The following is a 24,998-nucleotide window of genomic DNA, read 5'->3' on the forward strand; positions in this document are numbered from 1 at the left end:
TTCTGACCACTGCTACTATTAAAGAGCTGTCGACTTGTTAAAATCAAATCAAAGAGTGAGAACAAGACACTTTTTTTTTTTTTATCATGTACGCTATTAGCCGTGTTGTCCACTCTGTCGCAGTGACGCATTCCGATAACAGAGCGGTCCTTACTGAATATAACACCTTGATAAGCAATATACTTAAAAAAGAGAAGTGAAGTATTGGTGAGAAGAGTGATGCATCACTCACCCGACTGATAGTGTTTAATTATCACCCGAAGCGACTGTATTAAACAACACGTGATGAAGCATACTCATTACCCTGTACATGCGATGATAACGCTTACTACTTTGACGACTGATCAATTAACACATGACAGTGATTAAACTCGTACTCGATTATAAGAACTGAGTGAAGTGCACTCACTGATTAATTAACACATGTCAGTGGTGATGTCGCATACACGAATCTACTGATGAAGCGTACTCGTGTGCAGCAGTTTTTTTCATTTTTATTTATTTAACAGCTTACTAGTTCGCTTATATCAGTTGAACTTTGGGTTTAATAGTATATTCGTATACTAAGCTAATCGTCGACAACTGCAGTATATAAACTGCGAGATAGACAGAATTGCTTCACTCAGTTCTCCGGTTCAATTGGATATAAGCACTCTCTCCGCAACTCTCTCACATCAACTTGGTAAGAATATTACTATGGCTTCTTGCGTGTTAGATTTTGAGGGGTTTCTGTTTAAAAGTGGGATATATGTAGTTAAGGAAATGGCCTGCTTCGATTTAAATACAGGTAGAGTATATCACTCCCTCTACAAACCACCATTCTCTAGCGATGAGCTGACAGACAAAGATTACGTGCAAATGCTTTGGGTTGCTAAGAATCTCCATAATCTTAAATGGGATGAAGGACTTTTTGACTATATCTTGATGAAAATTCATCTAACAACCGTTAATAATAGATACAGTCATATTTATGTTAACTGCAGTCAAAAAAAAAAATTTCTGAAGCAGCAATTCAACTTAGAAACAGTGGAAGTCTTAAACTTCCCTAAATCGTTGACTTCTTGCAAGTTTCATCCTCTACAAAAGGGACATTGCGCGAGAAGTAAGGTTTTAGCATGCGCTGAATGGTTAAAGGAATAATTTTTTTTTAAATCTGTAAATAAAATTTTTTCATAATAGTTAAAATATATTTTGTAACATGATTTTAATTGTATGGGAAGTTTTTTCCCTGACTAGAAACAACGAATAATTTTAAAAATATATTTTGTAAAAAAAAATTAAATTGTGAGAGTTGCGGAGAGAGGCTAAAAATGTGTTGTAACTCTATCATTTAGAAAGATGGAATCCCAACTCAATGTCGATTATTATACCGACGTGTTGAAGTATCCTAAAACGATGTACGAGCAGTTGGAAAAAGAAATAGTCTACGTGTCAGCCGAAAAAAGCATCATCAACATCGGTGGAAAGATGATCCCGATACCCCGTCAACATGCTGGTCAAGGTGATCCTGATCTCAACTACAAGTTCTCTGGCCTAGAGGTTCCTGCCATGCCCTGGACGCCCACGGTGCTGAAGATCAAGCAGGTCATCGAAAAATTAACGTCTTCATCGTTCAACTACTGCCTCATCAACAGATATGCTGACGGTACCCGGTCCATCAGCGCTCACTCTGACGACGAGAAACAGCTAGCGAAAGACCACCCCATCGCTTGCCTCTCCCTCGGTGCTGAAAGAAGTCTGGTCTTCACCCGTAATGGTTACGAACCCGTGACTTATAAGTTGCAGGACAATTCGGTCATCGTGATGAAATCGCCTACCAATAAAGTGTGGAAACATGCTATTCCCAAAGATCCCAACGTGAAAGAACCGCGCATCAGCCTGACGTTTCGCAGAATGGTGCAGAAGCGAAAGTCCGAAGATGACGCTCCCTCCGCGACTAAAAGACCGCGACTATTCAAGAAAGACTCTACTCCACCCGAGGTATTTCACGTGTGCGATGACTTCTTCGTATCGGTTCAGACTTTCAAAGATGAAGTTCGCGTCAACATGCGAATCTATAGAGATGGAAAAGGTGGATTCATGGTGCCTACGACAAACGGTATTTCTATCACACCTTTCCTCTGGGAAGTGCTTCGCGAGCAAATTTCGGCTGCTCTGATCAAGCCTAAAAGTAGCTTCGTAGCCAATCTCGAACTTTTGTTGTGGTGGGACGAAGACGGCGTCCATTTCCAACAGATGAAGAAGAAAGACGGAATGCACGAACTGTTTTCCAGAAAGCTCACCATTTCGCGCTTCCAATGCGAGCAGCTCTTCCGGTCTTCCTTGAACGATGCCAATCCCTTGCAAAGCCGCATCTCGTCTCAAATCAGACATTTTCAGCTGAAGACGTATCTCCAGCAATGCATCCCTACTATCCCGAAAGACGCCGAAGACCCCGATGGTGTAGCGGTCAACTCCCTCAAAGAAATTCTCAAGAATCTGGTCCTGGAAAAAATCTCTGAGGAGTTGGACTGTGAAGGATGCGCACGCAACCGCCCCAGCGTTACAGATCACAATTGCATGACAGAGGACATTTCATCGCTAGTCTTCATTTATTTTGAAAAAGCGTTCGCGAAAATCGACTTCAAAATTGTCGCCGACTTGCTTGTAAAAAAATGCGGAAATCTAATATCCGAAAAATTTTTCAGCGAAATCAATGTACCTGTTATATTAGAACAACTCGAAAAATTATGTTCTGAATAAATTTAAATTTCATTAATCAAAGTTTCTGTCGTCATTTGCGTATCTCATTGTTTTTTGGGAATGGCCCCCTTAAAATCGGTAATTTATGGATGACCCCTCTTACTTAGGAAGATGTAATTAATCCCCCGAAAAAAAGATCTCTTTCGTGAATCAGACGTTTAAGAATACACCCCTTATCAGTTTAATAATAATCGTCGATAGTGCTTGGGAAAAAAGTAATTCAGCAATGACCCCCTCTTATGACCAAGTTATCATTGCAGCTGCGGAAAGGGGGCAGCGTTGACGTCATGGGTTGGGAGTGATCAGACACTAAAGTTTTATTTAAGAAAGCCCCCTTATCACAGAAGAAAATGACTCAGGTGCTGGCTGCGGAAAAGGGGGGGATGGCTGCGGAATAGAAGGATGCGGTGGCTGCGGAATGGGGAATGGCTGCGGCTGCGGCGGCTGCGGTGGGGCAGAAGCCCCTTTTTGCCCCTACTGTTATCGATCAATTGTTCAAAATTGTCTGTCGCTATTCAATCATATGACGAGCGCGATGCATATTTTATAAGAATTTATGGCCAAAGGAAAACAGTTTCGCCTTTTTAATGTGAATGGATTTCTTTGTTCAAGATTATCTCGCTCACTAAATTTTTCTAAATAATCTATCATTAAATTGTTCGAAATCGTCAGTCACTATATTGTTATGGCTCGAATAAAACCGTTCCATTGTTCACAAGATCGAGTCAAACAATATCATTGTTCAAGTTAAATGGTTCACCCCAATTTCCATTTTTAACTGGTTCACTAAGTCCTCACTGAATGATTCATCAAGTTTTCACTATATTCTTCAAAATGTTATGTCACACCATCATTAAAAATTGTCTGGTGATGGCATTGTTTAGAATTGTATGTCACAGCATTATTCAAAACTGTCTGTCACTACAAAGGTGAAGATTCAACCAAATAATTTCATCATTCAAAACTATAGCTGATTTAACTGTTCAAGAATGATCCAAATAATTGCTCAAGACTATCGATCACTAAATTAGTTTAGACTTTAGACTACCGATCACAAAATTGTTGAAGATTGATCCAAATATCTTCATTGTTCACGACTGTAGATCAACGTCTAGACCAGAGTTCTTCAACCTTTATGCAGTCGCGAACACTGCCTGCACCTATCATCAAAAGAAGAGCACCCTCACGGCAAGTTTTACATACGAATGCATGAAATCAGGATGATTTACATCCTTGAATTGCAATTTGTACAAGGTGTTTAATTGGAACGTTCATCAAGTGCTCGCGAGCACGAAATCGGACACCAGCATCGAATACCACGTTTGTTCCGATATAATATCTGTCATTAATATCGGAAAAACGAAATGAGCCATGAATTTATGGCTTAGAGAGATGCGAAAACAATTGGCGTTGGAAAACATCAGTACAAAAAAATCATTGAGTGTTTTTATTTCATTTCATTCTATGCGTTGTCGATGCCGTATTCCCTGTGCATGAGAATCCAATCATATGTGATAAGCTTTATGAATATTTCATTGGAATTTACTGTCCATAGGAAAATAATTTCGCTTTTTCAATACAGATGCTATTTCCCTGTACAGAATATGAAATCAATTTTTCCATTATGCCTGATATTACGCATGTGTTTACTGTATAAGGGTGGATTCACATCTACAGACACTCACCGTGTCGGGTCAGACACGGCAACATTCTGTAACTTAAAAATGTCTGTCTGCGCAGGCGCACAACCACGATACGACAGATATGAATAAGTTCATTGGTTTTATGTTAAAGAATGTGTTCGTGTGCCGTGTCTAACACGACACGGTGAGCGTCTGTAGATGTGATTACATCCTAATACGATCAGAATTTGGATCAGCAAATTGTTTAAAACTTTTCACCAACTTGATTACTGAACTGTTCAAGATTCATTCATAAAATTTCATTGTTCAAGTCTATCGATCACTAAACTGTTCAATAATATTGAACACTATTCAAAATTGATCCAAATAATGTCATTGTTCAAGATTGTCAAGATTGATCCAAATAATTTCATTGTTCAAGACTATCGATCAGTAATTGTTCAAGACTATCGATCAGTAATTGTTCAAGACTATCGATCAGTAATTGTTCAAGACTATCGATCAGTAATTGTTCAAGACTATCGATCAGTAATTGTTCAAGACTATCGATCAGTAATTGTTCAAGACTATCGATCACTAAATTGTTCAAGACTGTCGATCACTGAATTGTTCAAGAGTACCGATCAATAAATTGATCATTTATGATCCAAACAATTTTATTTTTAAAGACTAGATCAAGGGTGCTCAACCTTTAGCCAAACTTGGGGCCACTTCTTCAATTTGAAAACCAGTAGCAGGCCACTTAAGCACTCTAGAACTATGTAACGGGTAACTTAAGTGATGTAGAACTGAACCGCGGGCCGCTTAAGTGCTCAGAAACTGCGCCACACGTCATTTAAGTGATGTGGAGCTGTACCATGCACCAGTCAAGTGATGTGAAACTGTGCCAGGAGAGGCTTAATTGCTCTGTAAAGGTGCCACGGGTCACACTGATCTAGAAATGCGACGCTTATAGTTCATTTTTACAAAAATTACGTTTGTGGCGGTAAGCCGCATCAGATGACTCTAAGGGCCATGTTTGGCACTCCGGTAATGGGTTGAGCATTATATGCTGTAGAAACGTCTATAGATTTTTGTAAATGACCATTTTTTAGTATCGGAAAAATCTCTTCAACAACGATTGTTATTGTCGTGTTTGTGTAGCGATTCAGCGTAATTGAATACCGCCTTTGTGCGGATATAATATCTATCGTTGATATTGGAAAAATGAAATGAGCCATGAATTTATGGCTTAGCGAGATGCAAAAACAAGATGGCGGGGGAATATCATTTCATCATTGCATGTTGTTTTATTTTATGCGTTATCGATCCCGTATTTCCTATGCATAAAAATCCAATCATATGACGAGCTTTATGCATATTTTATTGGAAATTCCTGTCCAAAGGAAAACAATTTCGATTTTTTTTTAACTACGGATGATTTCCCTGTATATGAAATCACAGGATCTTTTCATATCCTGTATTACGTATGTTTTCACTGTATAATACGAACAGAATTTTATTTTGTCAAGTGAAATTTTCGTTCCAACTACCGTTATTGATTGCATTTTTCCTCTGAATTCGTTTATGAATTTGAATTATTTACGAATGGTTTTAGGAATTTATGGGGGGAAATTGTTGCTTTAGCTTTCCGAATTTGGATTTTTGTGGGTTTTTTTTGAGTGCCGATCGAATCTGATCGAGGCTGTTCGTCAACTAAATATGTAGATGCGTCACTTACCTATCTTCGGTTGGAGATTATTGATCACTAAACTGTTAAAAATTATCGATCATTAAATCAAAATCGCACACCGAATTGATCGCTATAAATTTATCAAACTTTTTTCAACGTGGTCACTAATTGTTCAAGACTAACGACCACTAATTGTTCAAGACTAACGACCACTAATTGTTCAAAACTGATTAAAATGACTTCATTGTTCAAGATTATCGATCATTGAATTATTCAAAATTGTTCACTAAGTTCATAACTAATTTGTGGAAAATTATGTCACTAAATCGTTGAATATTAACGATCACTGAATTTTCAAGACTGACTTTTCAAAAATAGTGGTATTGTTAGAGGTTATCTATCACTCAATTTCGTTGTTGAGGATTGATTCAGTTCAATTTTGTTGTTGAAGATTGATTCAGTTCAATTTTGTTGTTGAAGATTGATTCAGTTCAATTTTATTGTTGAAGATTATCGATCACTGAGTTATTCAAGATTATCAAAAATGATTTCATCACTAAATTTATCACTTAATTGTTCGATCCTTAAATGCATAGCATAGCATATGTGCAAAGGGTGTTATAAACGTTCATTACTGCATCTAGTTTGAAGATAAAAATTTAAAATCGTTTTTGCGCACAATTTGTGTGTGAGGTCATATTCTTTCGCTTTTATATTTTGAATTTGCTGGTGAATTTCCCAATTAACGACGACAAGTTTTTGTTTTTTCTCACCTGTAGTTTGAATCACGAAAAAGTTAGTTACATTTATTTGGAAAGTAATTCTTAATTACTTTACTTCATACATTTATTTTATGTGCGATTTTGGGGCTTTGCAGGTCTTTCGTAAGGCCATATATAAGCAGTACAATTCAAAATGGATTTTTTTTTTAATTATTTTTCCGGCTTTCTACACGGGCCATTAACTGGGAAAAAATTAGCAACCTGGAAAATAATTGAGCATTTAAGGGTTAAGATTACCGATCACCAATTTTTTTTTAAGATTACCGATCACCAATTTTTTTTTTAAGATTACCGATCACTAAATTGTTTAAGATTACCGATCACTAAATTGTTTAAGACTACCGATCACTAAATTGTTTAAGATTACCGATCACTAAATTGTTGAAAATTGCTGCAGTTCATTTTCATTGTGAATTTTTGTGTATTCAATTCTTGTACGTTTGGATGGGTACTTTCCATTGATAAAGTTCACGACTCAGTCAAGAACGTTTCTGTTTATCAAATAATAAAACAGTGCTCAAAGAACGTCATTCAAACCTCCGCTTATTGATCTTACCGTTATCAAACATTTGACAACCTAGGCTTCTGATGATTAAACTGAGTAACGAATAAATTGTACGGGCATTATCTATTACCAAATTAGCTCAATGCAAACCGGAGACCATCATACGAACGTCCGTCTTATTGGTTAAGACTTTCTCAAAGGTTCGACACCCACGGTTTCTACGCGCTGACGTTGATATTACCAACACGTTGACGTTGATATTAATTATACTGCAGTGACGAGACTATTATTTTTTCTATCAGTGAAATAAGCGCTGTTTCGATTCGAATCAAAAACACATAGAATCAGGGCCGTCTCAGCTTGTTTGAGGGCAAAGGGTCCCGAAAATATTTGGGGCTTACTCGAAGAAGATTCGATTGACAAATTCATTTTTTAAGAAATATTCATAAATTTTTTTTGGGAAAGTCGGCAGGAAAAGTAAAAAAAATTGAAAACATTATGGCCCGACCGACATCCTGCAGCAGGGCCCTTAGGCATGGATCTGCGACGGGGTATAAAGTCAGACTTTCCAATTACCCCTCTGTAGTGAATTTATAAGGTGAAAAAACTAATAACGATGACAATCGTTCCAAGCCCCAAGTCTAGAGTACTGTCAGCCCCACCCTTGTGGGGGGGGGGGGCATGACAAGAATGCTAAAAAATGTCAATACTGACAAAAGAATTGATGGAAATTCAAAGCGACTGAAAGCTTTCAGGTATTTGGGTGCTCCGTTTGACTCTTGGCGTTTGGCCTGATCCCCGTTTACCACGTTCCTTGGAAAATTAAAAAATACGCTAGAGATCATAAATTAATAGCGCGGTCCCTACCAAGAGTTTTATTGGAATCCTGGACTGTACTCGACAAACTTAATATTCGAGGAACAGTGTCCATCAGGGTACATGTAAATATAAGTGGCATAATTGTGTTTTTTAAATGTAAGTTTGTAGAACTATATAATGTACAAAACGGTTACGTCTATCACGTTCTTAGGTCACAAATCTCATCGGGACCTCACTCCAATTTCGCAGAAATTCTGAGAGAAAAGTACCGTAAAAAAATATAATATATGATACCTCAAGAAATAACTATTAGATGTACATCAATAGCATAAAGTAGAAGAGAAAAGAAGAAAGATCATCATCATTATCAGCCATCATGGGAAGGTGGAACATAAATTATTATTATGAAATGATTTCTGATGCTGCAGATGGCAACGACTGAACAATTACAAGCAACCTGTTTTCTGTCGTGGGTCTCACAACCTCCACCACCGACCCACTGGCTCGTTCACGCGTTATTATATTTAAAACGACGACCAACCTGTCATTAAATTGGCTCTCATGGACGACCATCACATGTATAGTTAGTTACACACGAAATGAAAAGAAAAAAAAGATAAGACAGTGAGATTGCGTGTAAAAAGAAACGAAACAGTAGCGTATAAGAAAAAAAAAAGACATTGAAGTTGTCAGTGGTGGGATCATACGCATACAAACACAGTCCTGTATGTAGGATAGAATGTATACTATGCAAAACGTATTCTGATGATTCTACTCTAGAATGAACTCCTAAAGTGGGCCGTCGATCATTTTTGTAATGATTTGTTTAGACCTCGTTATGCAGACTTAGTAATCTCAGTCACAGAAGCTTTGAAAAAATTTGCAAACCTCTAGGTTTGTATTCAGTGAACCTCTAAAACGGATTGCAGACTGCATGGGAAAATTGCATAAGCACTGAGATCACGGCCTCATACCAGAGAAGAACGTTCGATCCTCCAATATGTGACTGATAGGGGCTGTCGATTATTTTTGTTATATTATATAAAGACTCTTTTAGGCCTTGCTAGGTAGTCTCAGTCCCAGAGGAAATTATAATTTTTGTACACTCCTTTGTTTGCATTCAGTAGACCTCTAAAGTTTCCACACTGAGTAGGAAAAGTGCATAATCACTGAGACAATGTTTGGTAATATCTGCTGCCTCATACCAGAGAATAGAGTTCTTGGGGAGTCTGAAGTCTAAACTAATTTAGTGATAGTGATAGTCTTGAGCAATTATTTGGATCATTCTTGAACAGTTAAATCAGCTATAGTTTTGAATGATGAAATTACTTGGTTGAATCTTCACCTTTGTAGTGACAGACAGTTTTGAATAATGCTGTGACATAAAATTCTAAACAATGCCATCACCAGACAATTTTTAATGATGGTGTGACATAACATTTTGAAGAATATAGTGAAAACTTGATGAACAATTCAGTGAGGACTTACCAGTTAAAAATGGAAATTGGGGTGAACCACTTAACTTGAACAATGATATTGTTTGACTCGATCTTGTGAACAATGGAACGGTTTTACTCGAGCTATAACAATATAGTGACAGACGATTTCGAACAATTTAATGATAGATAATTTAGAAAAATTTAGTGAGCGAGATAATCTTGAACAAAGAAATCCATTCACATTAAAAAGGCGATACTGTTTTCCTTTGGCCATAAATTCTTATAAAATATGCATCGCGCTCGTCATATGATCGAATAGCGACAGACAATTTTGAACAATTGATCGATAACCATCGATAATCGCGAATAATGGAATTTTATTTGAATGAATTTTGAACAATTTAGTGATCGATAATCTCAAACACTGAAATGAATGAATCTTGAACATTTCAGTAATCAACTTGGTGAAAAGTTTTGGACACTTCAGTGATCCAAATTCTATTCGCATTATGCAATAAAAACATGCGTAATACAACAAACTCCTAAAAGGAGTAGTCGATTATTTTTTTCTTATCTTTTGCAATTATTTTTCAGGCCTTGTAGGGTTATTAACTTTACAGTCACAGAGGCCTTGGAAATCTCGCTCCTCCCTGGGTATGCATCTAGTGTACCTCTGCTGACTTCGTAGAAAAATTGTATTATCACTGAGACCTCGGCTTCATACCAGACAAGAGGGTCCGATTCTGTAATAAGCTCTTAAATGGGGTCATCGATTATTTTTTGTATTTTTAGGCCTTGTTACGAAGGCTTATTTATCTCAGTCACAGAAGCTTTGTGTGAAAATTTTGCACACTCCTAGGTATGCGCATCTCTTGGATCTCTAAAGTCTGCAGACTGCATAGAAAAACTGCATAATCGCTGAGACCATGGTCTCATACCAGAGAAAATGGTTCGACCTCTAATAAGTTACAGATGAGAGCAATCAATTATTTTCTGTTGTCTGCCATAAAGATGTTTTAAGCCTTGCTAGGTAGTCTCAGCCACAGAGGAAATTACAATTTTCGTACATTTCAGGTTTTGCATCCAGTGGACTTTCAAAGCCTGCTCAGGAAAATTGCATTATTACTGAGACACGGCCTCATACCACAGAACAGGGTTTGATCGTCGAATGAGATTGATTCTGAAGGGGGCCGTCAATCTTTTTTTATTATTATTATTATATTTTTATATAATTTCTCTAGGCCTTGTTATGTAGGCTAATTGAACTCAGCCACAGATAACTTGAAATTTCCGCACACTACTAGGTTCGTTAAGTCTGCAAACTGCGTAGGAAAATGCGCAATCACTTAGATCATGGAATCATATAAGAGAAGATGAAGATCATGCAATGAACACTGATTATTGCCTAATTTATTATTTTAGGGTAGGCCTGTACTGTTTACTCAGGAATATTATTTCATACATAGACGATTTAAATTCGATCGAATGCTTATAGAAATGCTTTGTACAGACTGTTTTGCATAAGCTGTCACACACACTGGTGTTGCCCAGCTTTCGGAACCAAAAGTAAATAGTTTTGGGGGGGTCCCACTTTGGCTGTTGACAAAGGTAATCGACAGCTGGCTGATGCGAAGATAAATCCAGGAAAGAAAATTCAACTGTCTCTGCGGGGAATCGTAGCTACGTCACCTCCTCACTTGCCGCGAGAACGCTCTATACCAGTGATTCTCAACCTTTGGAAGCCCGCGGCCCGGTTTCATCCATTTTTGTAAGTGGAAGGCCCGGTCAAACACATGATTAACGGAATATGAATGGGGGGAAAAGGAAACGCAGATCAGTCTCAGCCCTGTATGAATGATGTCACGGCCCGGTACCGGGCTGCGGTCCGGCGGTTGAAAAACACTGCTCTACACCACTGGAGTACAAAGGCAATATCTTAGAGCCCGTGTGCGCTGAACGGACATACATATCGATGTAATATGGATCATATATAAAAACGAATCATATACTGTATAATGTTACAACACATTTTTTGTTTTCATTTTCATGCTGCGTACCGGTTTGAAACTAAAAATATAACTTTAATTGAAAAATATTACCAGATAGTTTGGTTTTTATGTGGTAGGTGGCAGCAGAAGTTCTATATTTTGTGTAAAAGAGATGTACAAATAAATGAAAGAAATCATTTCAAACTATTGAAAGAGATATTTCAGAATGAATGAATGAAATTTCAGAATTATTGAATTCGGAATAAAAATGCTAGAAATAATTTCCATAGGAATATATTTTTATTTTATTTTCTATCATTTTCATGAAATACGTATATGATTTCGTAACTAATGAATATTCTGAGTAAATTAATAAAATTATTTCGCAATTTATAAATATTCTGAAAAAAAATGAAGAAAATTATATCAGAATTATTGAAAGAAATTATTCAAAATTGCAGAAAGATATAATTTAAAATTATTGAAAGAAATAATTATTAAAAATTATTCAAAAATTATTTGAGATTATTGAAACAAATTATTTGAGATTATTGAAACAAATTATTTGAGATTATTGAAACAAATTATTTGAGATTATTGAAACAAATTATTTCAGAATTATTAAAAATTCGGAATGAATGAAAGAAATGATTTCACAACTATACAAATGCAAATACAGTAATTTTAATTATTTCTTACAATTAATGAAACAAATAAATTAAAATTACTGTATTGAAAGAAATTATTTAAAATTATTAAAAGAATTTAATCACTTACAGGTCACAAAGTTAATTCTTTTTTTCCCTCTTTATTGTTTTTTGTCTACATTGTATTTTTTTTTTGCATTTTGCATTTTGCATTTTGATCTTCACCGCGTTCTTTGTACTTTTGTCTGATTGTGTGTGTATGTGTTCGAAAATTATTATTATTAGTAATTTTTTCAGAATCATTGAAAATTTTGAATAAATGAAAGAATGGAAAAAAAATGATTTTGGAATTGATGACGATGTGGAATATAAAAGAAGGGAATTATTTCTATTTTTTGATTGGGATGAAAGAAATGATTTCGAAATTAATGATAAAAATGATTCCAGAATCAGAGAAATAAATAATTTCAGATTCAGAGAAATAAGTAATTCCTGAATCAGAGATATAAATAATTCCAAAATCAGAGAAATAAATAATTTCAAATTCAGAGAGATAAGTAATTTCAGAATGAGAGAAATAAGTAATTTCAGAATGAGAGAAATAAGTAATTTCAGAATGAGAGAAATAAGTAATTTCAGAATGAGAGAAATAAGTAATTTCAGAATGAGAGAAATAAGTAATTTCAGAATGAGAGAAATTAATAATTTCAGAATGAGAGAAATTAATAATTTCAGAATCAAAGAAGAATCAGAGAAATTAATAATTTCAGAATCAAAGAAGAATCAGAGAAATTAATAATTTCAGAATCAAAGAAGAATCAGAGAAATTAATAATTTCAGAATCAGAGGAGAAGCAGAGAAATTAATAATTTCAGAATCAGAGGAGAATCAGAGAAATGAATGATTTCCAAAATCAATGAAATATAAATGACTTCAGAATCAATAAAAACTTCAGAATCACCAATTTAGAATCACATCACAATAGAATAACACCTTAAAGAGGACACCCTCAGACATACCTAAGGTCATAAAATCATTAAAATAATCACTCAAAATACCAGATTAACCATAGTAAATTGACTTTGTACGAGGGGGGGGGGGAGAAGAGAAAATCAGTAAATCAATAGATTCATTTTTGGTCAAGATCTCAGATCTCTATCGACATCGAACTTGAATGGTCGTCCTCCCTCCATCTAGCGGCGAAAGTAAATAAAATAAAGGAATAGTAATTATTCTCACCAGAGTGAGGTAAAAAACTCCAACAACTAGTTAGTGACCATATCTGTAAAAAGACTATAGGAGAGAGAAAAGAGATCGAGAGACCGACAGACCGAATGTACGCAACATGAATCCTAATTCACCAGCTAATGGTTTCATTGTACGAACTAATGGCCTCCACTCTCGGCTCAATTTGTTTGGGGCTCAATTGGTCTGACCGAAAATAGTCACGCAGATGGGAGAAAAGAAAGAGTCGTGTATATATCGCGAGGTAATTTCGCATACCATTGATAACCTTATCATAATTTGCCATCGGAAAATTATTATAAATGTAAGCGTCGCTCGTTCTCTCTCTCTCTCTTCTTCTTCTTTATTATTATTTTTTTTAGAGTATCAATTTTGCATAATTTATTTTCACGGTCGATGCTGTTTACGAGGGTAAGAAGAGAAAGTATTTTATATGGTCTTGTAATGGATCATTATAATGTTAGTACGTGATGGCTTTCGTTGGGAGGAGCTTGGGTGCTTGCGTGTGTGCGTGTGTGTTCGTAGACTTAACTGGACATTGGTGCTCAGTAGTTGGAATCCATAGACTTTTTAATGATTAATCGCCAAGGACCGGGTGTTGTTGACCTCGAAAAATCCTGAAAATAGCCGTAAAAATGGCCCAAAAACTCGAAAAAATGCCGTGAAATTTCAAAAGTGTCTAAAAACTAAAAAAAAATTCCCTAAAATTTCAAAAAAATGTCTTAAAAACAAAACAAAAAAATTCCAAAATGACAGAAAATGTCATTAAAATAAAAAAATAAATTTCTTTATAAACTGAAACACATTGACTGGAGGTAAAAGAAAAGAACTCTGATTAGAGGTAAATCACATTCATTCTCAACATTAGATTTCATTTTCAATTGAATAATTCGTAATTTATGAGTGAGATGGGAAATCTACAAGACCAAATAGACATTTCTGTAGGCAAGATAAACTTCTCTCAACATCAATAGATGTTCTACGAGAAATTCGGGACTGATCTACTCACAGTGTTAATCTCTCCTCATTTTAAAACTTTCAGACGTTCCCGTAAAGACATCAAAATTGTTTCTGCACAGGCAATATAAGTCCGCTTTTTTCCCCACATCTTGTAACATGAATGACATCTGAGTACTACACACTATTTGGATGTTTTTTTTGCTAATTGGAGTTATACCTCTAAAATCAACAGTTAGCCAGTAAAATGCCATACCCCTCGTTTGCAATGAACCCAGTATGTGATTTGTTTTTATATATGATCCATATTACTCACCAAAATACCGGTTAATATGTTTCTATGTTTACCACAAAATCATTTATTTAAAACGGAAAAAAAAAACCATATATTGAACTCATAAAAACTACACTGGTGTGCAGCATAAAGTAAAAAATATATAGCTTTTAAGATTTGTACCACATTGTTTTCATTTTTACTCTGTTCATTTGTCCAAAACTAACAACCATTTTATTTTAAGAAATATAACAGTTTTGATTTTGTTCAACAAGTGACAGCAGAAGTCCTACTATAAAGCGGTTACTCGTATTTATAACAGCAAAGCATTACAATATGAAGTATAATAAGTCAGGAATTTAACAAATTTCCCCTCTGGTCCTTTTTTTCTCCCTTGTTTGCAAATTATTTCTCCCATTTATGACGGTTCAGTCTATAAAGAGAAAAGGTTTGAAGATCACTGAACTAAAGCCAAGGCGTTTAGTGCCAATTAGTAATTTTACTCATTGTCTCACAATTCGACTCCCTGCCCTTATAATGCCCTCTGGAGTTTTTTCTACAGCTTTTCCGATTTTTATCAGCGAGTTTGCGTTCGTGCTGGATGGCAGCACTACACATAACAAACATTACACAGAAACGAACTTCCCGTTAGGTGGTGGCAGCGTGAACACGAAACAAACGCAACTCGGCAACATAAATTCATTAGGGCCACACATAACATCAGAACACATATCCCGGCATGTGCTTATTCGTTAGAAATTCTGGAGAGGAATGTGTACGAGATGCATGTGCGGTTAAGTAGTAGTCGCATAATTTGGCCAATCAATCCTAGGCCCGAGCCAAGTCTGGTCCCGTACCGTAAGTCAGTTATGGTTTTATAAGCGAAATGAATTGAAACTTGGTAACTTGACGGCAACAACACGCAAAAATTGTAATTGGCAGTTTCACTAATTTTAAATTTTCAATTGGTGACCCAATTTCTTTTATAAATTTTCGTATTTCATTCAAAATTTCGATTAAAAAAAGCTTTGATCGCTTTCTTTTATGCAAATAAATCAATTTGTTTTTAAACAAAATTTCAAGTAAGTAAACCCGATGATAATAGAAATGGATTACCTTTTGGGTTTGATAATACGATTAAATACTCGACGTTTGGGTTTACCCAAAATTCAAAACGAACACGGCTATACGCGTTTCAGAACTATTTAATCAGTATTTAATCGTATTACCGATGATAATACTTTCAGGAATGCAAAATATTTGATTCGGGCATCTATTATTTCAAGTTGAATGCCCGACCAAGCACGTAAATATTTTTGAGATTTGTTCAGCCGTGTCTCGAAACAACGGCACTCGGTGCTTCACTTCAGATGGACACAGTGTATAGTTACTGTACTGATGCTGAATACGTACTTACAAACCGCCTAATCTCAGACGAACCTTCATGATGCTTAGCTGGAAAACCGTTAATCGTCCGTTTTCTTGAATCTAAGAAATGACGCCTTTTAACTGTGGCAATGAGACATTTTCACAATGCTTGATTCACGGGTCTAGGTCAATTCGTCGCGCTCAACTTGTCGCGGGACAATTCGTCGCAGTCAATTTGTCGCAGCGTCAATTCGTCGTGCTACAAACTCGTCGCGGTACAAATTTGTCGCAAGCTCATTTCGTCGCGGTACAAATTTGTCGCAAGCTCATTTCATCGCGACAAATTTGAATTGCTTTAAAATTCATATGTTTGTTGTGATCTTATAAATAGGGTAGGTGCTTTAGGCGTAAAAAATGGAACTAATTTGTTTTCTCATTTATTGGAAATGTTCCCCCTGCCCATCTATTTTAATTTTTAACAAATGAAGGAAAGTATTCATTGAAGTCATTAAATTTTTAAAATTTAATTTTTACCATATAAGCCGTATCTCTGTCGGGATTTCCATTTCTCGCAGTGAGGGATGTTGAAGAGCTCACCCAAATAAAAAATTGAGATCAAATAAATTTTTAAATTTTAATTAAATTAATATTTAATTTTCACCGTATAAGCCGCATTTCCCACTTCTTGTCGGGATTTGAGTCCCTGAGTACGGGTTTGAGTCCCTTATAAACGGAATGAATGGCGATTTTCAGCCCCCCCCTCCCTCCACCTCCTCAATGTTTCCTTCATGTCGGCACCTTTGACTGGCCAAGCATGCCGGAAGTGTTTGGTACTTGTGGGTTCTTGTCTTGATCTTGAAGTAGGAAATTTTGATTTCTGAATCATTTCTCTGGGTGCTCATACCCATTCCATAAAGTACCCTGGGCACCAACAGCACCTCTGTCTCTGACACCACTACAAATGTCAATCGATTTTTGATTTTTTTTCAACTCTAAAGTAACAACTCTCGAGTGAAAAGAATGAAATCAGACTTTTAATTAGATCATTATTCTTCATGTACATGACACTCGAAATTAAAATTACAATATCAATTGCATTTAAAAATTTAACTGGATATAAAAGTTTAATTATATTTGAAAATTCGGTTATAAAAATTTGAAATGTTAAATAATTGATTTTTGCTGTGATAAAATTTCAATATCATGTGGAAAAATTTCGGTTTGTATGATATTCCCCAAATTAACGTTTAAATTTCTATCTGCCCCAATACAGTATCTCCATAAGAACCTGAAATATTTAATTAATTAATAATTCAATTAAATTAATATTTAATTTTCACCGTATAAGCTGCACTTCCCGCTTTTGTTGGGATTTCTCACAGCGAAGGGAGTTGGGCGCAGATCAAGGATGGAAATGTACAGTGCTTATGAATGACAATTCGATGAAGTTTTCATAATGCCCACAGGATGAGCACCGACAAAGGCAATGTAATCACCAATAAGAAAGATGACTATGGGTCAGTCGCATAGATACAATATAACCTAGATATAGAGATATAGATACAATATAATCTTATGTTTATAATCAGTCGCATATCTTTGGCTGGCTTGTTTGAATATTTTCACATAGTTTTCATTAGCGTCTAAGCTTTTGATACAAGGCTGGTGTGCTTGGTCTACGGCTCCAGTCAACGATTAGTAAAAATTTCTTCTTACAATACAAGTGAATGAACATTAACAGACAATGTAAGATTATTATATTCAGAGGTATATTTCCTAGGTGGGGAGGGGGTATGCGGACTTTATCCCAAGATGACGAGTTCAAGTGAAAGGGCGTGACCAAAATTAAGTAATTGGTGATCAAGAACATGAATTAGAAAGGAAGAAGGAAGGCAAGGTTTGAATAACCCACAGGTGGGAAAACTACAAATCCGCCTCTGATTATAGCCTACATTTATTAGGATAATTTTAATTTTAAAAACAATTTGTATCGTACATATAAACACTCCACAATATCTAAACCTTTATTTATTTTCAGCGCTTTGAGTATCATTTTATTTACACTTATATACGTGAATATCGCAGTAAAAACCCGATGATGATTTATAGAATAATACGTGATGGTATTATGAACCACCGTAATTTTTTTTTAAGATACGTAGCAGATTTCAATTTATTGCAATTTAAATTGAATTCAAACAATTTAATTTTAAAAAGTACTACATTATTTTTTGTCATCCGTATAACCTGTATCTCTCTTTAAGATACAACAAAAAACTCAAATAAAGAAAATTAATAATAGTCTAATTCATTTTGAATTGCATTAAAAGTTTTTATAATTTTGGAACATGAATTATGGGGGAAAAAACTTTTAAACACACACGTAAACCAACATATCATTTCCACGTTCGGTTTTGCAATGTTCCATGTTTATGCCAACAGAAATATGTAGACCAAGCACACCAACCTTGTTCCAAAAGCTTAGACGCTAATGAAAACTTTGTGAAAATATTCAAACAAGCCAGCCAAAGATATGCGACTGACTATAAACATAAGATTAATGGTTATATTATGTGTATGCGACTGACACATAATCATCTTTCTTATTGGAGATTACATTGCCTTTGTCGGTGCTCATCCTGTGGGCATTATGAAAACTTCATCGAATCGTCATTCATAATGCACTGTACATTTCTATCCTTGAACTGCGCCCAAGTCCCTTCGTTGTGAGAAATAGAAATCCCAACAAAAGCGGGAAGTGCGGCTTATACGGTGAAAATTAAATATTAATTTAATTGAATTATTAATTAATTAAATATTTCAGGTTCTTGTGGAGATACTGTAATGGTAAATGTTGGTGACTCCTGAAGAGGGGGGGGGGCGGGAGAAACTCGTGAGCCCATGGGGCAGATAGAAATTTACCGTTAAAGATAGGCTCACTGCAATTTTGGGGAATATCATACAAACCGAAATTTTCCACACGATATTGAAGTTTTATCACATCAAAAATCAATTATTTAACATTTCAAATTTTTATAACCGAATTTTCAAATATAATTAAACTTTTATATCCAGTTAAATTTTTAAATGTAATTGATATTGTAATTTTAATTTCGATGACCTTTCTGCATTGACAAAAATTAATTATTTTCAGTTAACTGCGTGTACACTTTTGTTCATGTTTTTATTTCACGTGTAAGACAAAAACCTACGTACAAGCTCGCGTCGAATATGTACAGTGAAGAATCGACGGTTCGACGAATTGATTCTGGGCTAAATATCACGAGGCAGCTTTGCGTATAATGTGCGATGCATACATGGTAAATAATCGTTTTCACGGTCCAGGGAACCCAAGAAATTTTGAGCGGGGACACTAATACTTACGGCACCACTCAATCGGTAATAAATTGTCTAGGGCGATAGACCGGAGTCGTACTCGGTCTGAATGAATGGTCCGCAGAGCACTTCTAGATCACTTAACTGGCTCGCTGAACATTTTCAAACCGATGAAGTAAGAGCACCCAAAGACACATTGGCTGGCTCCAACGCCAACAGGCAACAATGGCAAGGCATCAAGGGCTTAACCGAGCACTGGGGCTCACTTGGGAGCCCACCATTCAATTGCCCACAAGATCTGCGAGCATTACTCGAAGGAGGGCAAAATCTGCGCCGTATGAGCAACTGTCCCGAGCCTGCGCACTGAAAACAGCGCCAATTAGGCAACTGCTCGCGAGGCTGCTGAACTTAAAAGACTGAGCGGTGACTGGCCAAATATCACGAGGCAGCTTTGTGTATAATGTGCAATGCATACATGGTATATAATCGTTTTCACGGTCCGGAGAACCCGAGAAATTTTGAGCGGGGACACTAATACTTACGGCACCACTCAATCGGTAGTAAATTGTCTAGGGCGATAGACCGGAGTCGTGCTCGGTCTGAATGAATGGTCCGCGGAGCACTTCTAGATCACTTAACTGGCCCGCTGAACACTTTCAAACCGATGAAGTAAGAGCACCCTCACCCTAGAGAACCTATCTGATCTAAAAGACATCAGAGACGTGTTTTTCTCAGGGGATAAGCAGATGTCTTTGAAACAATGCAAAAATAGAATCGGAAGATAAACGTCTCTGAATATGGGCCATGAGAAAAAACAAACAAAAAACAATCGATTGATTTCTCGCTCCGATAGCTCAAGAAAACAGACGTCTCCCAGACGAAAATGGCAGTCGTCAGTCATGCGTCGAGCCACATTTACCACGAATTTCTGAACAGAAGAGAGATCTGACGAGATACATCATTTTATCATTTAAATATACGCTATCAGTTTTATCATGGACCTGTGGCGTTGTTATTGTATGATGTGATACGCGAATGGCATTGTCCTATCGTGAGTGTATTTATAATACATCCCCTAAATGGATTCTGATGTGCGTACATGTTTTATTCTAAAGTATCGTAAATCGATACCACGAAAAAATCCGTGAAGAAATCGCGTGACATCATTTCATTGAAAATTATTTTCTATTTTGTTTTATGATCGATGTTATCAAACGCTTTGGTGGATCGGAGGGTTTCAAATGACATAAAAGGATATCATTTTGCATTTATATATAATATAAATTATGTTTTTCATTATATACCAGCATTTATGGCTACCAAATCTCGGGATTTGGCCACATTAGAATCAACATTAAAAACTATGATTCCTGAGAATATGAGAATTATTAAACATTTTAGAAAACATTGTTGTTTCGTTTATTTTAATACATAAAAATATTATAAATTTAATATGAGGGTTGTCCGCTCTTATCGTTTTTCAATAGATGACTCGTAAATAATTAGTTCTGAAGTAACTTTTCAGAGAGAAAATATATTCAATTCAATATTTTATACTGCTTTGCTCTTTTCAATATTGTATAGTTCTTTCGTGAATTCTAGAATCTATTTTTCTAGTTAGTTCTGGAATTGTATGTTTCTTTCAGTAATTCTGGACTTACGTAATTCCAGAATTAAAGAGAGAAATATTTATTTATTTCGTTAATATTCTGGAATTGCATATTTCTCTTTAATTCTGGAATTGTATATTTCTCTTTAATTCTGGAATTGTATATTTCTCTTTAATTCTGGAATTGTATATTTCTCTTTAATTCTGGAATTGTATATCCATTTCGTTAATTCTGGAATTGTATATCTATTTCGTTAATTCTGGAATTGCATATTAATTGTTTATTCTGGAATTGCGTATTAATTATTTATTCTGGAATTGCGTATTAATTGTTTATTCTGGAATTGCGTATTAATTCTTTATTCTGGAATTGCGTATTAATTGTTTATTCTGGAATTATATAATTCTCGTATATCCTGGAATTGTATATTAATTGTTTAATATGGAATTGTATAATTCTCGTATATCCTGGAATTGTATATTAATTGTTTAATATGGAATTGTATAATTCTCGTATATCCTGGAATTGTATATTAATTATTTAATCTGTAATTGTATATTAATTATTTAATCTGTAATTGTATATTAATTATTTAATCTGTAATTGTATATTAATTATTTAATCTGTAATTGTATATTAATTATTTAATCTGTAATTGTATATTAATTATTTAATCTGTAATTGTATAATTCTCGTATATCCTGGAATTGTATATTAATTGTTTAATCTGGAATTGCATATTAATTGTTTATTCTGGAATTGCATATTAATTGTTTATTCTGGAATTGCATATTAATTGTTTATTCTGGAATTGTATAATTCTCGTATATCCTAGAATTATATATTAATTGTTTAATCTGGAATTGTAAATTAATTGTTTAATCTGGAATTGTAAATTAATTGTTTATTCTGGAATTGTATATTAATTGCTTAATCTGGAATTGTATATTAATTGCTTAATCTGGAATTGTATATTAATTGCTTAATCTGGAATTGTATATTAATTGCTTAATCTGGAATTGTATATTAATTTCATTCATTCTGGAATTGTATATTAATTTCATTCATTCTGGAATTGTATATTAATTTCATTCATTCTGGAATTGTATATTAATTGCTTAATCTGGAATTGCATATTAATTTCATTCATTCTGGAATTGTATATTAATTGCTTAATCTGGAATTGTATATTAATTTCATTCATTCTGGAATTGTATATTTACTTCGTTAATTTTGAAGTTATATATTTCTCGTTTATTCTGGAATTGCGTGTACATTTCTTGTGTGTATATTATTGGGTATTTCTCATTTATTCTCGAATTGTATATTTGTGCCTATCCATAATATAGCGATGATAATTTGAATAGAAATTTATTTAAAAATGTTTATGTGTGAGTGATTTAAAATAATTAATAATTAATGAATAAATAACATAAATGATTGGTTTTATAATTAACTGAATATAAATTTTTAATTTTAATTTATTTAAAATTTTAATTTCTCCCCCCTGAAATGAAATTTCTTGAAACATAGAAATTTAAAATGTCCATAACATTATTTTAAAGTCTGTGATGGGAAAGACGGAAGCTCCAAGCGGCCCGTATCTGGGCCACGGGCCGTAGTTCGCCTATCATTAGCTTCAGAGGGATCCAAAAAATGTCTGGGTCCCAGCAACAAATGATGAAACTTATAAGGTCCCCCCTTCAAGCCCGGAACCAGTGGCGAAACAAACGGATTTACAGACAGGGTTGTAAATTTATTTTCTCCCCAAATCAGAAGCCCCTGTGACCCAAGTTTGTGTCGCGACCCGCAGGTTGATCTTTCCTAACACATACTTTCATTCAATGAAAACATCGTCGATCTTCATAACTTCATTAATAACGGTTTATGGAAAATTCACCGACAACAATTCACCGCTAGGAAAATTCATCGACGGAAAATTCACCGCTGGGAAAATTCACCGTCAACTCGAGTGAGTGAGCCGGAAATTAAGCGATTCTTGACGGAGTGAGTGAATCAGTAAATGACACCATTGTTATAGTCGGTGAGTGACACAGTGGTTAGTGTTGGTGAGTGAGAGAGAAAGAACGACCTAGAGATATAGAGCAGCGTTTCTCAACCGCCGGTCCGTGGCCCGGTACTGGGCCGTGACATCATTCACACCGAGCCGCGACTGGTCTGCCGTTTCCTTTTACCTCATTCATGTTCCGTTAATCATGTGTTTGGCCGGGCCTTCCATTCACAAAAATAAATGAAACCGGGCCGCGAGCTTCCAAAGGTTGAGAACCACTGATATAGAGTACGTGACCTAGTGAGTGAACTGGCGACTTAGTGAGTGTCATGATGAATGGCCCAGTGGTAGACTGAAGGATCTAGTGAGGGAACGAGTGACACAATGAGTGACCTACTGAGTAAGTGCGTGGCAGGAGTGAGCGACAAAGTTATTAACTGTGAGAGTGACAGAGTGAGCGACCTAGTTAGTGAGGGGTTCTTCAAGTCATTCAGCATCGAGTGGGAGGTTTCGGATTTGCTGACTTTTCATGATAAGGGGGGAAGGGGTGTTTGAAGGTTGCTTACGTCATCAACCACCCTTTTTGATGATATGAAATATTCTAAGCTGCTGACGAAATTTTGCTGACAAAAGGTGGGGGGGGGGTCAAAAATGGCTAAAAATCTGCTGACGTAATACTTGAATGGCCCCCAAGTGAGCGAGTGACAGAATGATGACCTGATGAGTTGGTGATAGAATGAGCAACCTAATCGGGGGTAACAGATTCAGCGACACATAGTGAGTGAGTGAGCGACCTAGTGAGTTCACTATGTCTCATAAAGAGTGAGCGAGTAACATAATGAGTGACAGAGTGAGCAACCTGGTGGATTGATGATAGAATGTGTGACCAAGTGAGTGAATGAAAAAGTGAGCGACTCAGTGAGTAAGTGAGTGGCATAGGGGGTAAATGAAAACTTAGAGATCAAATTAGTTGACCAACTTACTGAGAGAGTGATCGAGTGACATAGTGATTGACCTAGTGACATAGTGAGTTACCTAGTGAGTAAGTGAGTGACATAGGAGGTAAATCAGCGACCTAGAGATCAAGTGAATGACCGACTTACTGTTCGAGTAAAATAGTGAGCGACATTGTGAGTGAATGAACCTATGAAGTGAGTGACCTGGTGAACAACTGAGTGAGTGATCTGTTGAGCAAATGAATGAGTGATATAATGAGCGACCTAGTGAGGGAGCGACAGAGTGAGCGAGTGATAGAATGAACTGCTTAGTGATTCACTGAGTGACCTTGTCAGTGATTGAGCGTGAGCGAGATAACCCTAGTGACAGACCAGATTCGCTCATTTATGCACTCGTGTCGAAGTAATTTCGTGAATTTTCCTGGTGGTGAACTGTTTTCGGTGAATATTCCGGTAGTCAGGGGGGCGGGGGTGTTATTCACCACCCATGGGTGCCCTGACTAGAGAGTTTAGGTGGGTCCTATATCACCTTACCTGTAGGCATGGTGGCATGATGCCTAGAGTTGTTCTGATGCATGCTTCACAACAAAAAATACGAAGCTATCATACTGCTGTTGCTGCTGCTCTAATGAAAAGTTCCCAATCAAAAATCTTACTCAATGCAGCCTAGATGCCAGACTATGCCACGAAGCTGGGCTGAAAGGGATATCGGCAATGGGATTAGTCTGGTGACAGAGTTTTAGCGTTCGTTCATTCATTCGGCCTAGATGCCGGGCCGTCAAAACAGCAACATGGGCCAACGGGCCAAGTAATGTTCGGGACCCACCAACAAGGCTAGAAGTATCTAAGTGCTACACGATTAATACCGTGTATATATATATATATATATATATATATATATATATATATATATATATATATATATATATATATATATATATATATATATATATATATATATATATATAACATAGATACAGTTGAATCTCGTTTTAACGAATACC

At 35.8% G+C, this 24,998-nt stretch overlaps 1 protein-coding gene across 1 annotated transcript in view; it reads right to left on the reverse strand.

Moving 5' to 3' along the window:
- Window positions 1–24,998, reverse strand: part of Tmtc2 (Transmembrane O-mannosyltransferase targeting cadherins 2) — a 432,809-nt gene that overhangs the window by 244,116 nt on the left and 163,695 nt on the right. The gene's annotated exons all lie outside the window — the stretch shown is intronic.

Source organism: Pholcus phalangioides, unplaced genomic scaffold, assembly GCF_987345545.1.
Source record: "Pholcus phalangioides strain wild (caught in Gottingen) unplaced genomic scaffold, Ppha-v1.0 ptg000032l_1, whole genome shotgun sequence".
Taxonomy (NCBI): domain Eukaryota; kingdom Metazoa; phylum Arthropoda; class Arachnida; order Araneae; family Pholcidae; genus Pholcus; species Pholcus phalangioides.